We start from the raw sequence: 17,535 nt of genomic DNA on the forward strand, positions 1-17,535 counted from the left end.
GGAACGGGAGGGAGAGACGTGGCATGAGCAGGGGGTGGGGGGCATCAGGAGAGAGACACGGGGCATGAGCGGGGGTGGGTGCAACAGGAGAGAGACACAGGGCTTGATCGGGGGGTGGGGGAACGGGAGGGAGACACAGGGCATGAGCGGGGGGTGGGGGGAATGGGAGAGAGACACGGGGCATGAGCGGGGGGTGGGGGGTACAGGAGGGAGACACAGGGCATGAGCGGGGGGGTAGGGGAGAACGGGAGAGAGACACGCGGCATGACCTGGGGGTGGGGGGCAACAGGCGAGAGACACTGGGCATGAGCTGGGGGTGGGGGGCAACAGGCGAGAGACACGGGGCATGAGCACGGAGTGGGGGGCAACAGGAGACAGACACGGGGCATGAGCGGGGGTGGGGGTACAGGAGGGAGACACGGGGCGTGAGCGGAAGGTGGGGGGGTACAGGAGGAAGACACGAGGCATTAGCGGGGTGTTGGGGGAACGGGAGAGAGAAACGGGGCATGAGAAGGGGGTGGGGGGAACAGGAGAGAGACACGGGGCATGAGCGGGGGGTTGGGCCTACAGGAGGGAGACACCGGGCATGAGCAGGGGTTGGGGGGCACAGGAGGAAGACACGGGGCATGAGCGGGGGGTGGGGGGCATCAGGAGAGAGACACGGGGAATGAGCGGGGGGTGGGGGCAACAGGAGAGAGACACGGGGCATGAGCGGGGGATGGTGGGCAACAGGAGAGAGACACGGGGCATGAGCGCACGGTGGGGGGCAACAACAGAGAGACACGGGGCATGAGCGGGGGGTTGGGCCAACAGGAGGGAGACACCGGGCATGAGCAGGGGTTGGGGGGTACAGGAGGAAGACACGGGGCATGAGCGGGGGGTGGGAGGGAACGGGAGGGAGACACGGGGCATGAGCAGGGGATGGGGGACAACAGGAGAGGGACACGGGGCATGAGCGGGGGGTGGGGGAACCAAGAGAGAGACACGGGGCATGAGCGGGGGGTGGGGGCAACAGGAGAGAGACACAGGGCTTGAGCAGGGGGTGGGGGGAACAGAAGGGAGACACGAGGCATGAGCCGGTGGGTGGGGGGAACAGGAGAGACACACGGGCATGAGCAGGGGGCAACAGGAGAGAGACACGGGCATGAGCGGGGGGTAACAGGAGAGATACACAGGGCATGAGCGTGGGGTGGGGGCAACAGGAGCGAGACACGGGGCATGAGCGGGGGTGGGGGGTACAGGAGAGAGACACAGTAAAGAGCAGGAGGTGGGAGGGAACGGGAGGGAGACACAAGGCATGAGCAGGGGTGGGGGGCAACAACAGGAGAGAGACACGGGCATGAGCGGGGGTGGGGGGCAACAAGAGAGAGACACGGGGGCATGAGCTTTCGGGTGGGGGCAACAGGAGAGAGACACGGGGCGTGAGCGGGGGGTGGGGGGTACAGGAGAGAGACACGGGGCATGAGTGGGGGGTCGGGGGAACGGGAGGTAGACACGGGGCAGGAGTGGGGGTGGGGGAAAGGGAGAGAGACATGGGGCATGGGCGGGGGGTGGGACGGAACAGGAGGGAGACACGTGGCATGAGCCGGGGGTGTTGGGGAAAGGGAGGGAGACACGGGGCATGAGCGGGGGGTGGGAGGGAACAGGAGGGAGACATGGGGCATGAGCAGGGGGTTGGGGGCCACAGGAGAGAGACACGTGGCATGAGCATGGGGTGGGGGCAACAGGAGAGAGACACGGAGCATGAGCAGGGGTGAGGGTACAGGAGAGAGACACGGGGCATGTGAAGGAGGTGGGAGGGAACGGGAGGGAGAGACGTGGCATGAGCGGGGGGTGGGGGGCATAAGGAGAGAGACACGGGGCATGAGCGGGGGTGGGGGCAACAGGAGAGAGACACAGGGCTTGATCGGGGGTGGGGGAACGGGAGGGAGACACAGGGCATGAGCGGGGGGTGGGGGGAATGGGAGAGAGACACGGGGCATGAGCGGGGGGTGGGGGGTACAGGAGGGAGACACGGGGCATGAGCGGGGGGGTAGGGGAGAACGGGAGAGAGACACGCGGCATGACCTGGGAGTGGGGGGCAACAGGCGAGAGACACGGGGCATGAGCACGGAGTGGGGGGCAACAGGAGACAGACACGGGGCATGAGCGGGGGTGGGGGTACAGGAGGGAGACACGGGCGTGAGCGGAAGGTGGGGGGGTACAGGAGGAAGACACGAGGCATTAGCGGGGGGTTGGGGGAACGGGAGAGAGAAACGGGGCATGAGAAGGGGGTAGGGGGGAACAGGAGAGAGACACGGGGCATGAGCGGGGGTGGGGGGATCAGGAGGGAGACACGGGGCATGAGCGGGGGTGGGGAGAACAGGAGAGAGACACGGGGCATGAGCAGGGGGTGGGAGGAACGAGAGAAAGACATGGGGCATGAGCAGGGTGTGGGGGGCAACAAGATAGACACATGGGGCATGAGCAGGGGGTGGGGGCAACAGATGAGAGACACAGGACAAGAGCGGGGGGTGGGGGGCAACAGAAGAGAGACACGGGAGGTGAGGGGTACGGGAGAGAGACACGGGGCATGAGCGGGGGGTTCGGGGGACAGGAGAGAGACACGGGGCATGAGCGGGGATGGGGGAATGGGAGAGAGACACAGGGCATGAGCGGGGTTGGGGGGCAACAAGAGAGAGACACGGGGCATGAGCGGGGGTGGAGGGAACGGGAGGGAGACACGGGGCATGAGCGGGGGGCTGGAGGGAACAGGAGGGAGACATGGGGCATGAGCAGGGGGTTGGGGGCCACAGGAGAGAGACAGTGGCATGAGCATGGGGTGGGGGCAACAGGAGAGAGACACGGGGCATGAGCAGGGGTGAGGGTACAGGAGAGAGACACGGGGCATGAGAAGGAGGTGGGAGGGAACGGGAGTGAGAGACGTGGCATGAGCGGGGGGTGGGGGGCATCAGGAGAGAGACCCGGGGCATGAGCGGGGGTGGGGGCAACAGGAGAGAGACACAGGGCTTGATCGGGGGGTGGGGGAACGGGAGGGAGACACAGGGCATGAGCGGGGGGTGGGGGGAATGGGAGAGAGACACGGGGCATGAGCGGGGGGTGGGGGGTACAGGAGGGAGACACGGGGCATGAGCGGGGGGGTAGGGGAGAAGGGGAGAGAGACACGCGGCATGACCTGGGGGTGGGGGGCAACAGGCGAGAGACACGGGGCATGAGCACGGAGTGGGGGGCAACAGGAGACAGACACGGGGCATGAGCGGGGGTGGGGGTACAGGAGGGAGACACGGGGTGTGAGCGGAAGGTGGGGGGGTACAGGAGGAAGACACGAGGCATTAGCGAGGGGTTGGGGGAACGGGAGAGAGAAACGGGGCATGAGAAGGGGGTGGGGGGAACAGGAGAGAGACACGGGGCATGAGCGGGGGTGGGGGGATCAGGAGGGAGACACGGGGCATGAGCGGGGGTGGGGGGAACAGGAGAGAGACACGGGGCATGAGCAGGGGGTGGGGGGAACGAGAGAGAGACATGGGGCATGAGCAGGGTGTGGGGGGCAACAAGATAGACACATGGGGCATGAGCAGGGGGTGGGGGCAACAGGAGAGAGACACAGGACAAGAGCGGGGGGTGGGGGCCAACAGAAGAGAGACACGGGAGGTGAGGGGTACGGGAGAGAGACACGGGGCATGAGCGGGGGTTCGGGGGACAGGAGAGAGACACAGGGCATGAGCGGGGTTGGGGGGCAACAAGAGAGAGACACGGGGCATGAGCGGGGGGTGGAGGGAACAGGAGGGAGACACGGGGCATGAGCGGGGGGCTGGAGGGAACGGGAGAGAGACACGGGCCATGAGGGGGGGGTGGGGGGAATGGGAGAGAGACAGGGGCATGAGCAGGGGGTGGGGGGTACAGGAGGGAGGCATGGGGCATGAGCGGAGGGTGGGAGGGAATGGGAGAGAGACACGGGGCATGAGCGGGGGGTGGGAGGAACAGGAGAGAGACACTGGCCATGAGCGGGGGGTGGGGGGTACAGGAGAGAGACACGGGGCATGAGCAGGGGGTGGAGGCAACCGGAGAGAGACGCGGGACATGAGCAGGGAGGTGGGGGGAACAGGAGGGAGACATGGGGTATGAGCGGGCGGTGGGGAGACAGGAATGAATGTCCTGGGTGTTAGGCTTAGCAGTGCACGGTGGTGGCGCAAGTTATGGTTGCTTAGCTTACCATAACTGGCAAATTTCAAGGATTTTTCGGTTTTACTTGGAACCATAACGTCCCTTTAACAAAGTTTTTTCACTGAATTTCATAGGTTTTTAGTAGCGCAATTTAACCATAACGTCCCTTCAACAAAGTTTTTTCACTGAATTTCATAGGTTTTTAGTAGCACAACTTAACAATAATAACTTTGACTTTATGTACATGTAATATGGAACATACTGAACCCCTTCTACTGAATTTGATGTCCGCAAACTTTTTTGATGTCCGCAGACATGTTCGGACAACAGTACCACTACCTAAAAACTCTGGGAGGGTATGTTTAATTGTTATATCATAACATAGTAACATTTGAAAAATTCACAAAGCACCACACATACATATTATATGTAGTAATACATAAGAAATTTAACCCATATATGTAACACACTAACCATTCATTTAAATACAATATGTTCTAAAATGGAATATACCAAAAGAAGATAAATTGGCTTCCAACAAAATTACCTCACAGACACTCCACAACTAAGAGCAAGACCAGACCTACAGAGTACTCAGAACATATCTTACCTGAAATATTAAGTGTACTTAATTTTACTCATATATTTATAAACTTTTTATTATCTTTTTTTTTCTCACAGAAATGTCTAGTACTCTGGAATGGCTAGAGGAGCTTTTCCCACGTGAGGAAATGTCAGAAGATAGTGAAACTAATGGTACCCACTTTCCAATATAAACCATTTAATTATTATTATTTTATATACATTTAACATATATATTTTTTTTTTTGTACAGAGCATACCAAAATAGAAAATACCTCTGAAGAAACTGTTACGGATAACACTCTTGACAGCATAAAAGAAAAAATGGATATATTGTTGACCAATTTTAATAATTTGAAAACTTTTGTTAAGGAGCATTTTAAAACAAAAACCTCATACCATTGTCCCACATGTACTTGTCCCCCCTCACCATATCCCAGTCAATTATCCCCAAACCCTCTCCATAACCCAAAATGTTTTGATGAGACTTCCATCCCTTCTTCACCTGATAGCAATCATGTTGAAACCCCTAATTCTCCTGTTTTTGTTTCCGTTTCTGCCTCACCTTCTCTGTCATGAATTGTTAATATATGTTAAATAAAGTAAAATTTTTATATTGTGTTGTAATTAGTTTCAGTTTCTTTTTAAAAAAACAATTTAGGTGTCAGCGGAGCGCGGTTGTTCTGAAATGTTTGTAAATAAATTAAAATGGTGGTGTCCTGAAGAACGCTATACCTGTCCATACTGTTTGCTAGCAAGTTGAAACTGTTCTAGAACACACGCGGTGTCCTGAAATGTTTGTAAATAAACGAAAATGGAGGTGTCCTGAACAACAATATACCTGTCCGTAGTGTTCGCTAGCAAGTTGAAACTGTTCTAAGAACACTAGTGGTGTCCTGAAATGTTCATAACTAAACGAAAATGGAGGTGTCCTGAAGAACACTATACCTGTCCGTAGTGTTCTCTAGCAAGTTGAAACTGTTCTAAGAACACACGCATTGTTCTGAAATGTTCGTAAATAAACGAAAATGGAGGTGTCCTGATGAACACTATACCTGTCCATACTGTTCGCTAGCAAGTTGAAACTGTTCTAAGAACACACGCGTTGTCCTGAAATGTTCGTAAATAAACGAAAATGGAGGTGTCCTGAAGAACACTATACATGTCCGTAGTGTTCGCTAGCAAGTTGAAACTGTTCTAAGAACACAAGTGGTGTCCTGAAATGTTCGTAAATAAACAAAAATGGAGGTGTCCTGAAGAACATTATACCTGTCTGTACTGTTCGCTAGCAAGTTGAAACTGTTCTAGAACACACGTGGTGTCCTGAAATGTTCGTAAAGAAACAAAAATGGAAGTGTCCTGAAGAACACTATACCTGTCTGTAGTGTTCGCTAGCAAGTTGAAACTGTTCTAAGAACACACGCGTTGTTCTGAAATGTTCGTAAATAAACAAAAATGGAGGTGTCCTGAAGAACATTATACCTGTCTGTACTGTTCGCTAGCAAGTTGAAACTGTTCTAAGAACACAAGGGAGACACGGGGCATGAGCGGGTGGTGGGGGGAATTGGAGGGAGACACGGGGCATGAGTGGGGGATGGTGGGCAACAGGAGAGAGACACGGGGCATGAGCGCGGGTTGGGGGGCAACAGGAGGGAGACACGGGGCATGAGCGGGGGGTTGGGCGTACAGGAGGGAGACACGGGGCATGATCGGGGTTTGGGGGGTACAGGAGGAAGACACGGGGCATGAGCGGGGAGTGGGGGGCATCAGGAGAGAGACACGGGGCATGAGCGGGGGGTGGGGGGCAACACGAGAGATTCACGGGGCATGAGTGTGGGGTGGGGGCAACAGGAGAGAGACACGGGGCATGAGCAGGGGGGGTACAGGAGAGAGACACGGGGCATGAGCAGGAGGTGGGAGGGAACGGGAGGGAGACACGGGGCATGAGCAGGGGATGGGGGACAACAGGAGAGAGACACGGGGCATGAGCGGGGGGTGGGGGGAACCAAGAGAGAGACACGGGGCATGAGTGTGGGTGGGGGCAACAGGAGAGAGACACAGGGCTTGAGCGGAGGTGGGGGGAACTGGAGGGAGACACGAGGCATGAGCGGATGGGTGGGGGGAACAGGAGAGACACACGGGGCATGAGCAGGGGGTGGGGGTACAAGAGGGAGACACGGGCAATGAACGGGGGCTTGGGGGCAACAGGAGAGAGACAGGGCATGAGTGGGGGGCAACAGGAGAGAGACACGGGGCATGAGCAGGCGGTGGGGGCAACAGGAGAGAGACATGGGGCGTGAGCGGGGGCTGGGGGGAACAGGAGGGAGACACGGGCAATGAGCAGGGGTTTGGGGGCAACAGGAGAGAGACACAGGGCATGAGTGGGGGGTGGGGGGCAACAGGAGAGAGACATGGGGCATGAACGGGGGTGGGGGGAACAGGAGGGAGACACAGGGCATGAGCGGGGGTTGGGGGGAACAGGAGGGAGACACGGTGTATGAGCGGGGTGTGGGGGAACAGGAGGGAGACACGGGGTATGAGCGGGGGTGAGGGGAACAGGAGGTAGACATTGGGCATGAGCGGGGGGTGGGGGGTACAGGAGGGAGACACGGTGCATGAGCGGGGGTGGGGGAACAGGAGGAAGACGGGGTATGAGCGGGAGGTGGTGGGGAATTGGAGGGAGACACGGGGCATGAGCGGGGGATGGTGGGCAACAGGAGAGAGACACGGGGCATGAGCGCACGGTGGGGGGCAACAACAGAGAGACACATGACATGAGCGGGGGGTTGGGCCTACAGGAGGGAGACACCGGGCATGAGCAGGGGTTGGGGGGTACAGGAGGAAGACACAGGGCATGAGCGGGGGGTGGAGGGCATCAGGAGAGAGACATGGGGAATGAGCGGGGGGTGGGGGCAACAGGAGAGAGACACGGGGCATGAGCGTGGGGTGGGGGCAACAGGAGAGAGACACAGGGCATGAGCAGGGGGTGGGGGGTACAGGAGAGAGACACGGGGCATGAGCAGGAGGTGGGAGGGAACGGGAGGGAGACACGGGGCATGAGCAGGGGATGGGGGACAACAGGAGAGGGACACGGGCATGAGCGGGGGGTGGGGGAACCAAGAGAGAGACACGGGGCATGAGCGGGGGGTGGGGGCAACAGGAGAGAGACACAGGGCTTGAGCAGGGGTTGGGGGGAACAGAAGGGAGACACGAGGCATGAGCCGGTGGGTGGGGGGAACAGGAGAGACACACGGGGCATGAGCAGGGGGTGGGGGGCAACAGGAGAGAGACACGGGGCATGAGCGGGGGGCAACAGGAGAGATACACGGGGCATGAGCGTGGGGTGGGGGCAACAGGAGCGAGACACGGGGCATGAGCGGGGGTGGGGGGTACAGGAGATAGACACAGTAAAGAGCAGGAGGTGGGAGGGAACGGGAGGGAGACACAGGGCATGAGCAGGGGTGGGGGCAACAACAGGAGAGAGACACGGGCATGAGCGGGGGTGGGGGGCAACAAGAGAGAGACACGGGGCATGAGCTTTCGGGTGGGGGCAACAGGAGAGAGACACGGGGCATGAGCGGGGGGTGGGGGTACAGGAGAGAGACACGGGGCATGAGTGGGGGGTCGGGGGAATGGGAGGTAGACACGGGGCAGGAGTGGGGGTGGGGGAAAGGGAGAGAGACATGGGGCATGGGCGGGGGGTGGGACGGAACAGGAGGGAGACACGTGGCATGAGCAGGGGGTGGTGGGGAAAGGGAGGGAGACACGGGGCATGAGCGGGGGGTGGGAGGGAACAGGAGGGAGACATGGGGCATGAGCAGGGGGTTGGGGGCCACAGGAGAGAGACACGTGGCATGAGCATGGGGTGGGGGCAACAGGAGAGAGACACGGGGCATGAGCATGAGAGAGACACGGGGCATGAGAAGGAGGTGGGAGGGAACGGGAGGGAGGGACGTGGCATGAGCGGGGGGTGGGGGGCATCAGGAGAGAGACACGGGGCATGAGCGGGGGTGGGGGCAACAGGAGAGAGACACAGGGCTTGATCGGGGGGTGGGGGAACGGGAGGGAGACACAGGGCATGAGCGGGGGGTGGGGGGAATGGGAGAGAGACACGGGGCATGAGCGGGGGGTGGGGGGTACAGGAGGGAGACACGGGGCGTGAGCCGGGGGGTAGGGGAGAACGGGAGAGAGACACGCAGCATGACCTGGGGGTGGGGGGCAACAGGCGAGAGACACGGGGCATGAGCACGGAGTGGGGGGCAACAGGAGACAGACACGGGGCATGAGCAGGGGTGGGGGTACAGGAGGGAGACACGGGGCGTGAGCGGAAGGTGCGGGGGTACAGGAGGAAGACACGAGGCATTAGCGGGGGGTTGGGGGAACGGGAGAGAGAAACGGGGCATGAGAAGGGGGTGGGGGGGAACAGGAGAGAGACACGGGGCATGAGCGGGGTTGGGGGGAACACGAGGGAGACACGGGGCATGAGCGGGGGTAGGGGGAACAGGAGAGAGACACGGGGCATGAGCAGGGGGTGGGGGGAATGAGAGAGAGATATGGGGCATGAGCAGGGGGTGGGGGCAACAGGAGAGAGACACAGGACAAGAGCGGGGGGTGGGGGGCAACAGAAGAGAGACACGGGAGGTGAGGGGTACGGGAGAGAGACACGGGGCATGAGCGGGGGTTTCGGGGGACAGGAGATAGACACGGGGCATGAGCGGGGATGGGGGAATGGGAGAGAGACACAGGGCATGAGCGGGGTTGGGGGGCAACAAGAGAGAGGCACGGGGCATAAGTGGGGGAGGGGGCAACAGGAGAGAGACATGGGGCATGAGGGGGGGTGGAGGGAACAGGAGGGAGACACGGGGCATGAGCGGGGGGCTGGAGGGAACGGGAGAGAGACACGGGCCATGAGCGGGGGGTGGGGGGGAATGGGAGAGAGACAGGGGCATGAGCAGGGGGTGGGGGGTACAGGAGGGAGGCATGGGGCATGAGCGGAGGGTGGGAGGGAATGGGAGAGAGACACGGGGCATGAGCGGGGTGGGGGCAACAGGAGAGAGACACAGGGCTTGATCGGGGGGTGGGGGAACGGGAGGGAGACACAGGGCATGAGCGGGGGCTGGAGGGAACGGGAGAGAGACACGGGCCATGAGCGGGGGGTGGGCATGAGCGGGGGGTGAGGGGTACAGGAGAGAGACACGGGGCATGAGCGGGGGGTGGGAGGAACAGGAGAGAGACACTGGCCATGAGCGGGGGGTGGGGGGTACAGGAGAGAGACACGGGGCATGAGCAGGGGGTGGGGGCAACCGGAGAGAGACGCGGGACATGAGCAGGGAGGTGGGGGGAACAGGAGGGAGACATGGGGTATGAGCGGGCGGTGGGGAGACAGGAATGAATGTCCTGGGTGTTAGGCTTAGCAGTGCACGGTGGTGGCGCAAGTTATGGTTGCTTAGCTTATCATAACTGGCAAATTTCAAGGATTTTTCGGTTTTACTTGGAACCATAACGTCCCTTTAACAAAGTTTTTTCACTGAATTTCATAGGTTTTTAGTAGCGCAACTTAACCATAATGTCCCTTCAACAAAGTTTTTTCACTGAATTTCATAGGTTTTTAGTAGCACAACTTAACAATAATAACTTTGACTTTATGTACATGTAATATGGAACATACTGAACCCCTTCTACTGAATTTGATGTCCGCAAACTTTTTTGATGTCCGCAGACATGTTCGGACAACAGTACCACTACCTAAAAACTCTGGGAGGGTATGTTTAATTGTTATATCATAACATAGTAACATTTGAAAAATTCACAAAGCACCACACATACATATTATATGTAGTAATACATAAGAAATTTAACCCATATATGTAACACACTAACCATTCATTTAAATACAATATGTTCTAAAATGGAATATACCAAAAGAAGATAAATTGGCTTCCAACAAAATTACCTCACAGACACTCCACAACTAAGAGCAAGACCAGACCTACAGAGTACTCAGAACATATCTTACCTGAAATATTAAGTGTACTTAATTTTACTCATATATTTATAAACTTTTTATTATCTTTTTTTTTCTCACAGAAATGTCTAGTACTCTGGAATGGCTAGAGGAGCTTTTCCCACGTGAGGAAATGTCAGAAGATAGTGAAACTAATGGTACCCACTTTCCAATATAAACCATTTAATTATTATTATTTTATATACATTTAACATATATATTTTTTTTTTTGTACAGAGCATACCAAAATAGAAAATACCTCTGAAGAAACTGTTACGGATAACACTCTTGACAGCATAAAAGAAAAAATGGATATATTGTTGACCAATTTTAATAATTTGAAAACTTTTGTTAAGGAGCATTTTAAAACAAAAACCTCATACCATTGTCCCACATGTACTTGTCCCCCCTCACCATATCCCAGTCAATTATCCCCAAACCCTCTCCATAACCCAAAATGTTTTGATGAGACTTCCATCCCTTCTTCACCTGATAGCAATCATGTTGAAACCCCTAATTCTCCTGTTTTTGTTTCCGTTTCTGCCTCACCTTCTCTGTCATGAATTGTTAATATATGTTAAATAAAGTAAAATTTTTATATTGTGTTGTAATTAGTTTCAGTTTCTTTTTAAAAAAACAATTTAGGTGTCAGCGGAGCGCGGTTGTTCTGAAATGTTTGTAAATAAATTAAAATGGTGGTGTCCTGAAGAACGCTATACCTGTCCATACTGTTTGCTAGCAAGTTGAAACTGTTCTAGAACACACGCGGTGTCCTGAAATGTTTGTAAATAAACGAAAATGGAGGTGTCCTGAACAACAATATACCTGTCCGTAGTGTTCGCTAGCAAGTTGAAACTGTTCTAAGAGCACTAGTGGTGTCCTGAAATGTTCATAACTAAACGAAAATGGAGGTGTCCTGAAGAACACTATACCTGTCCGTAGTGTTCTCTAGCAAGTTGAAACTGTTCTAAGAACACACGCATTGTTCTGAAATGTTCGTAAATAAACAAAAATGGAGGTGTCCTGATGAACACTATACCTGTCCATACTGTTCGCTAGCAAGTTGAAACTGTTCTAAGAACACACGCGTTGTCCTGAAATGTTCGTAAATAAACGAAAATGGAGGTGTCCTGAAGAACACTATACATGTCCGTAGTGTTCGCTAGCAAGTTGAAACTGTTCTAAGAACACAAGTGGTGTCCTGAAATGTTCGTAAATAAACAAAAATGGAGGTGTCCTGAAGAACATTATACCTGTCTGTACTGTTCGCTAGCAAGTTGAAACTGTTCTAGAACACACGTGGTGTCCTGAAATGTTCGTAAAGAAACAAAAATGGAAGTGTCCTGAAGAACACTATACCTGTCTGTAGTGTTCGCTAGCAAGTTGAAACTGTTCTAAGAACACACGCGTTGTTCTGAAATGTTCGTAAATAAACAAAAATGGTGGTGTCCTGAAGAACATTATACCTGTCTGTACTGTTCGCTAGCAAGTTGAAACTGTTGTAAGAACACAAGGGAGACACGGGGCATGAGCGGGTGGTGGGGGGAATTGGAGGGAGACACGGGGCATGAGTGGGGGATGGTGGGCAACAGGAGAGAGACACGGGGCATGAGCGCGGGTTGGGGGGCAACAGGAGAGAGACACGGGGCATGAACAGGCGGTGGGGGCAACAGGAGAGAGACATGGGGCGTGAGCGGGGGCTGGGGGGAACAGGAGGGAGACACGGGCAATGAGCAGGGGTTTGGGGGCAACAGGAGAGAGACACAGGGCATGAGTGGGGGGTGGGGGGAACAGGAGGGAGACACGGTGTATGAGCGGGGTGTGGGGGAACAGGAGGGAGACACGGGGTATGAGCGGGGGTGAGGGGAACAGGAGGTAGACATTGGGCATGAGCGGGGGGTGGGGGGTACAGGAGGGAGACACGGTGCATGAGCGGGGGTGGGGGAACAGGAGGAAGACGGGGTATGAGCGGGAGGTGGTGGGGAATTGGAGGGAGACACGGGGCATGAGCGGGGGATGGTGGGCAACAGGAGAGAGACACGGGGCATGAGCGCACGGTGGGGGGCAACAACAGAGAGACACGGGACATGAGCGGGGGGTTGGGCCTACAGGAGGGAGACACCGGGCATGAGCAGGGGTTGGGGGGTACAGGAGGAAGACACAGGGCATGAGCGGGGGGTGGAGGGCATCAGGAGAGAGACATGGGGAATGAGCGGGGGGTGGGGGCAACAGGAGAGAGACACGGGGCATGAGCGTGGGGTGGGGGCAACAGGAGAGAGACACAGGGCATGAGCAGGGGGTGGGGGGTACAGGAGAGAGACACGGGGCATGAGCAGGAGGTGGGAGGGAACGGGAGGGAGACACGGGGCATGAGCAGGGGATGGGGGACAACAGGAGAGGGACACGGGGCATGAGCGGGGGGTGGGGGAACCAAGAGAGAGACACGGGGCATGAGCGGGGGGTGGGGGCAACAGGAGAGAGACACAGGGCTTGAGCAGGGGTTGGGGGGAACAGAAGGGAGACACGAGGCATGAGCCGGTGGGTGGGGGGAACAGGAGAGACACACGGGGCATGAGCAGGGGGTGGGGGGCAACAGGAGAGAGACACGGGGCATGAGCGGGGGGCAACAGGAGAGATACACGGGGCATGAGCGTGGGGTGGGGGCAACAGGAGCGAGACACGGGGCATGAGCGGGGGTGGGGGGTACAGGAGAGAGACACAGTAAAGAGCAGGAGGTGGGAGGGAACGGGAGGGAGACACAGGGCATGAGCAGGGGTGGGGGCAACAACAGGAGAGAGACACGGGCATGAGCGGGGGTGGGGGGCAACAAGAGAGAGACACGGGGCATGAGCTTTCGGGTGGGGGCAACAGGAGAGAGACACGGGGCATGAGCGGGGGGTGGGGGTACAGGAGAGAGACACGGGGCATGAGCGGGGGGTCGGGGGAATGGGAGGTAGACACGGGGCAGGAGTGGGGGTGGGGGAAAGGGAGAGAGACATGGGGCATGGGCGGGGGGTGGGACGGAACAGGAGGGAGACACGTGGCATGAGCAGGGGGTGGTGGGGAAAGGGAGGGAGACACGGGGCATGAGCGGGGGGTGGGAGGGAACAGGAGGGAGACATGGGGCATGAGCAGGGGGTTGGGGGCCACAGGAGAGAGACACGTGGCATGAGCATGGGGTGGGGGCAACAGGAGAGAGACACGGGGCATGAGCATGAGAGAGACACGGGGCATGAGAAGGAGGTGGGAGGGAACGGGAGGGAGGGACGTGGCATGAGCGGGGGGTGGGGGGCATCAGGAGAGAGACACGGGGCATGAGCGGGGGTGGGGGCAACAAAGAGAGAGACACATGGCTTGATCGGGGGGTGGGGGAACGGGAGGGAGACACAGGGCATGAGCGGGGGGTGGGGGGAATGGGAGAGAGACACGGGGCATGAGCGGGGGGTGGGGGGTACAGGAGGGAGACACGGGGCGTGAGCCGGGGGGTAGGGGAGAACGGGAGAGAGACACGCAGCATGACCTGGGGGTGGGGGGCAACAGGCGAGAGACACGGGGCATGAGCACGGAGTGGGGGGCAACAGGAGACAGACACGGGGCATGAGCAGGGGTGGGGGTACAGGAGGGAGACACGGGGCGTGAGCGGAAGGTGCGGGGGTACAGGAGGAAGACACGAGGCATTAGCGGGGGGTTGGGGGAACGGGAGAGAGAAACGGGGCATGAGAAGGGGGTGGGGGGGAACAGGAGAGAGACACGGGGCATGAGCGGGGTTGGGGGGAACACGAGGGAGACACGGGGCATGAGCGGGGGTGGGGGAACAGGAGAGAGACACGGGGCATGAGCAGGGGGTGGGGGGAACGAGAGAGAGATATGGGGCATGAGCAGGGGGTGGGGGCAACAGGAGAGAGACACAGGACAAGAGCGGGGGGTGGGGGGCAACAGAAGAGAGACACGGGAGGTGAGGGGTACGGGAGAGAGACACGGGGCATGAGCGGGGGGTTCGGGGGACAGGAGAGAGACACGGGGCATGAGCGGGGATGGGGGAATGGGAGAGAGACACAGGGCATGAGCGGGGTTGGGGGGCAACAAGAGAGAGGCACGGGGCATAAGTGGGGGAGGGGGCAACAGGAGAGAGACACGGGGCATGAGCGGGGGGTGGAGGGAACAGGAGGGAGACACGGGGCATGAGCGGGGGGCTGGAGGGAACGGGAGAGAGACACGGGCCATGAGCGGGGGGTGGGGGGGAATGGGAGAGAGACAGGGGCATGAGCAGGGGGTGGGAGGTATAGGAGGGAGGCATGGGGCATGAGCGGAGGGTGGGAGGGAATGGGAGAGAGACACGGGGCATGAGCGGGGTGGGGGCAACAGGAGAGAGACACAGGGCTTGATCGGGGGGTGGGGGAACGGGAGGGAGACACAGGGCATGAGCGGGGGCTGGAGGGAACGGGAGAGAGACACGGGCCATGAGCGGGGGGTGGGCATGAGCGGGGGGTGAGGGGTACAGGAGAGAGACACGGGGCATGAGCGGGGGGTGGGAGGAACAGGAGAGAGACACTGGCCATGAGCGGGGGGTGGGGGGTACAGGAGAGAGACACGGGGCATGAGCAGGTGTTGGGGGCAACCGGAGAGAGACGCGGGACATGAGCAGGGAGGTGGGGGGAACAGGAGGGAGACATGGGGTATGAGCGGGCGGTGGGGAGACAGGAATGAATGTCCTGGGTGTTAGGCTTAGCAGTGCACGGTGGTGGCGCAAGTTATGGTTGCTTAGCTTATCATAACTGGCAAATTTCAAGGATTTTTCGGTTTTACTTGGAACCATAACGTCCCTTTAACAAAGTTTTTTCACTGAATTTCATAGGTTTTTAGTAGCGCAACTTAACCATAACGTCCCTTCAACAAAGTTTTTTCACTGAATTTCATAGGTTTTTAGTAGCACAACTTAACAATAATAACTTTGACTTTATGTACATGTAATATGGAACATACTGAACCCCTTCTACTGAATTTGATGTCCGCAAACTTTTTTGATGTCCGCAGACATGTTCGGACAACAGTACCACTACCTAAAAACTCTGGGAGGGTATGTTTAATTGTTATATCATAACATAGTAACATTTGAAAAATTCACAAAGCACCACACATACATATTATATGTAGTAATACATAAGAAATTTAACCCATATATGTAACACACTAACCATTCATTTAAATACAATATGTTCTAAAATGGAATATACCAAAAGAAGATAAATTGGCTTCCAACAAAATTACCTCACAGACACTCCACAACTAAGAGCAAGACCAGACCTACAGAGTACTCAGAACATATCTTACCTGAAATATTAAGTGTACTTAATTTTACTCATATATTTATAAACTTTTTGTATTAGATAAAAAAAAATATATTATCTTTTTTTTTCTCACAGAAATGTCTAGTACTCTGGAATGGCTAGAGGAGCTTTTCCCACGTGAGGAAATGTCAGAAGATAGTGAAACTAATGGTACCCACTTTCCAATATAAACCATTTAATTATTATTATTTTATATACATTTAACATATATATATTTTTTTGTACAGAGCATACCAAAATAGAAAATACCTCTGAAGAAACTGTTACGGATAACACTCTTGACAGCATAAAAGAAAAAATGGATATATTGTTGACCAATTTTAATAATTTGAAAACTTTTGTTGAGGAGCATTTTAAAACAAAAACCTCATATCATTGTCCCACATGTACTTGTCTCCCCTCACCATATCCCAGTCAATTATCCCCAAACCCTCTCCATAACCCAAAATGTTTTGATGAGACTTCCATCCCTTCTTCACCTGATAGCAATCATGTTGAAACCCCTAATTCTCCTGTTTTTGTTTCCGTTTCTGCCTCACCTTCTCTGTCATGAATTGTTAATATATGTTAAATAAAGTAAAATTTTTATATTGTGTTGTAATTAGTTTCAGTTTCTTTTTAAAAAAACAATTTAGGTTTCAGCGGAGCGCGGTTGTTCTGAAATGTTTGTAAATAAATTAAAATGGTGGTGTCCTGAAGAACGCTATACCTGTCCATACTGTTTGCTAGCAAGTTGAAACTGTTCTAGAACACACGCAGTGTCCTGAAATGTTCGTAAATAAACGAAAATGGAGGTGTCCTGAACAACAATATACCTGTCCGTAGTGTTCGCTAACAAGTTGAAACTGTTCTAAGAACACTAGTGGTGTCCTGAAATGTTCATAACTAAACGAAAATGGAGGTGTCCTGAAGAACACTATACCTGTCCGTAGTGTTCGCTAGCAAGTTGAAACTGTTCTAAGAACACACGCATTGTTCTGAAATGTTCGTAAATAAACGAAAATGGAGGTGTCCTGATGAACACTATACCTGTCCATACTGTTCGCTAGCAAGTTGAAACTGTTCTAAGAACACACGCGTTGTCCTGAAATGTTCGTAAATAAACGAAAATGGAGGTGTCCTGAAGAACACTATACATGTCCGTAGTGTTCGCTAGCAAGTTGAAACTGTTCTAAGAACACAAGTGGTGTCCTGAAATGTTCGCAAATAAACAAAAATGAAGGTGTCCTGAAGAACATTATACCTGTCTGTACTGTTCGCTAGCAAGTTGAACCTGTTCTAGAACACACGTGGTGTCCTGAAATGTTCGTAAAGAAACAAAAATGTAAGTGTCCTGAAGAACACTATACCTGTCTGTAGTGTTCGCTAGCAAGTGGAAACTGTTCTAAGAACACACGCGTTGTTCTGAAATGTTCGTAAATAAACAAAAATGGAGGT

The sequence above is a fragment of the Ambystoma mexicanum genome, chromosome 4p (assembly GCF_040938575.1).
Source record: "Ambystoma mexicanum isolate Mex_15411 chromosome 4p, UKY_AmexF1_1, whole genome shotgun sequence".
In the NCBI taxonomy this organism is placed as follows: Eukaryota; Metazoa; Chordata; class Amphibia; order Caudata; family Ambystomatidae; genus Ambystoma; species Ambystoma mexicanum.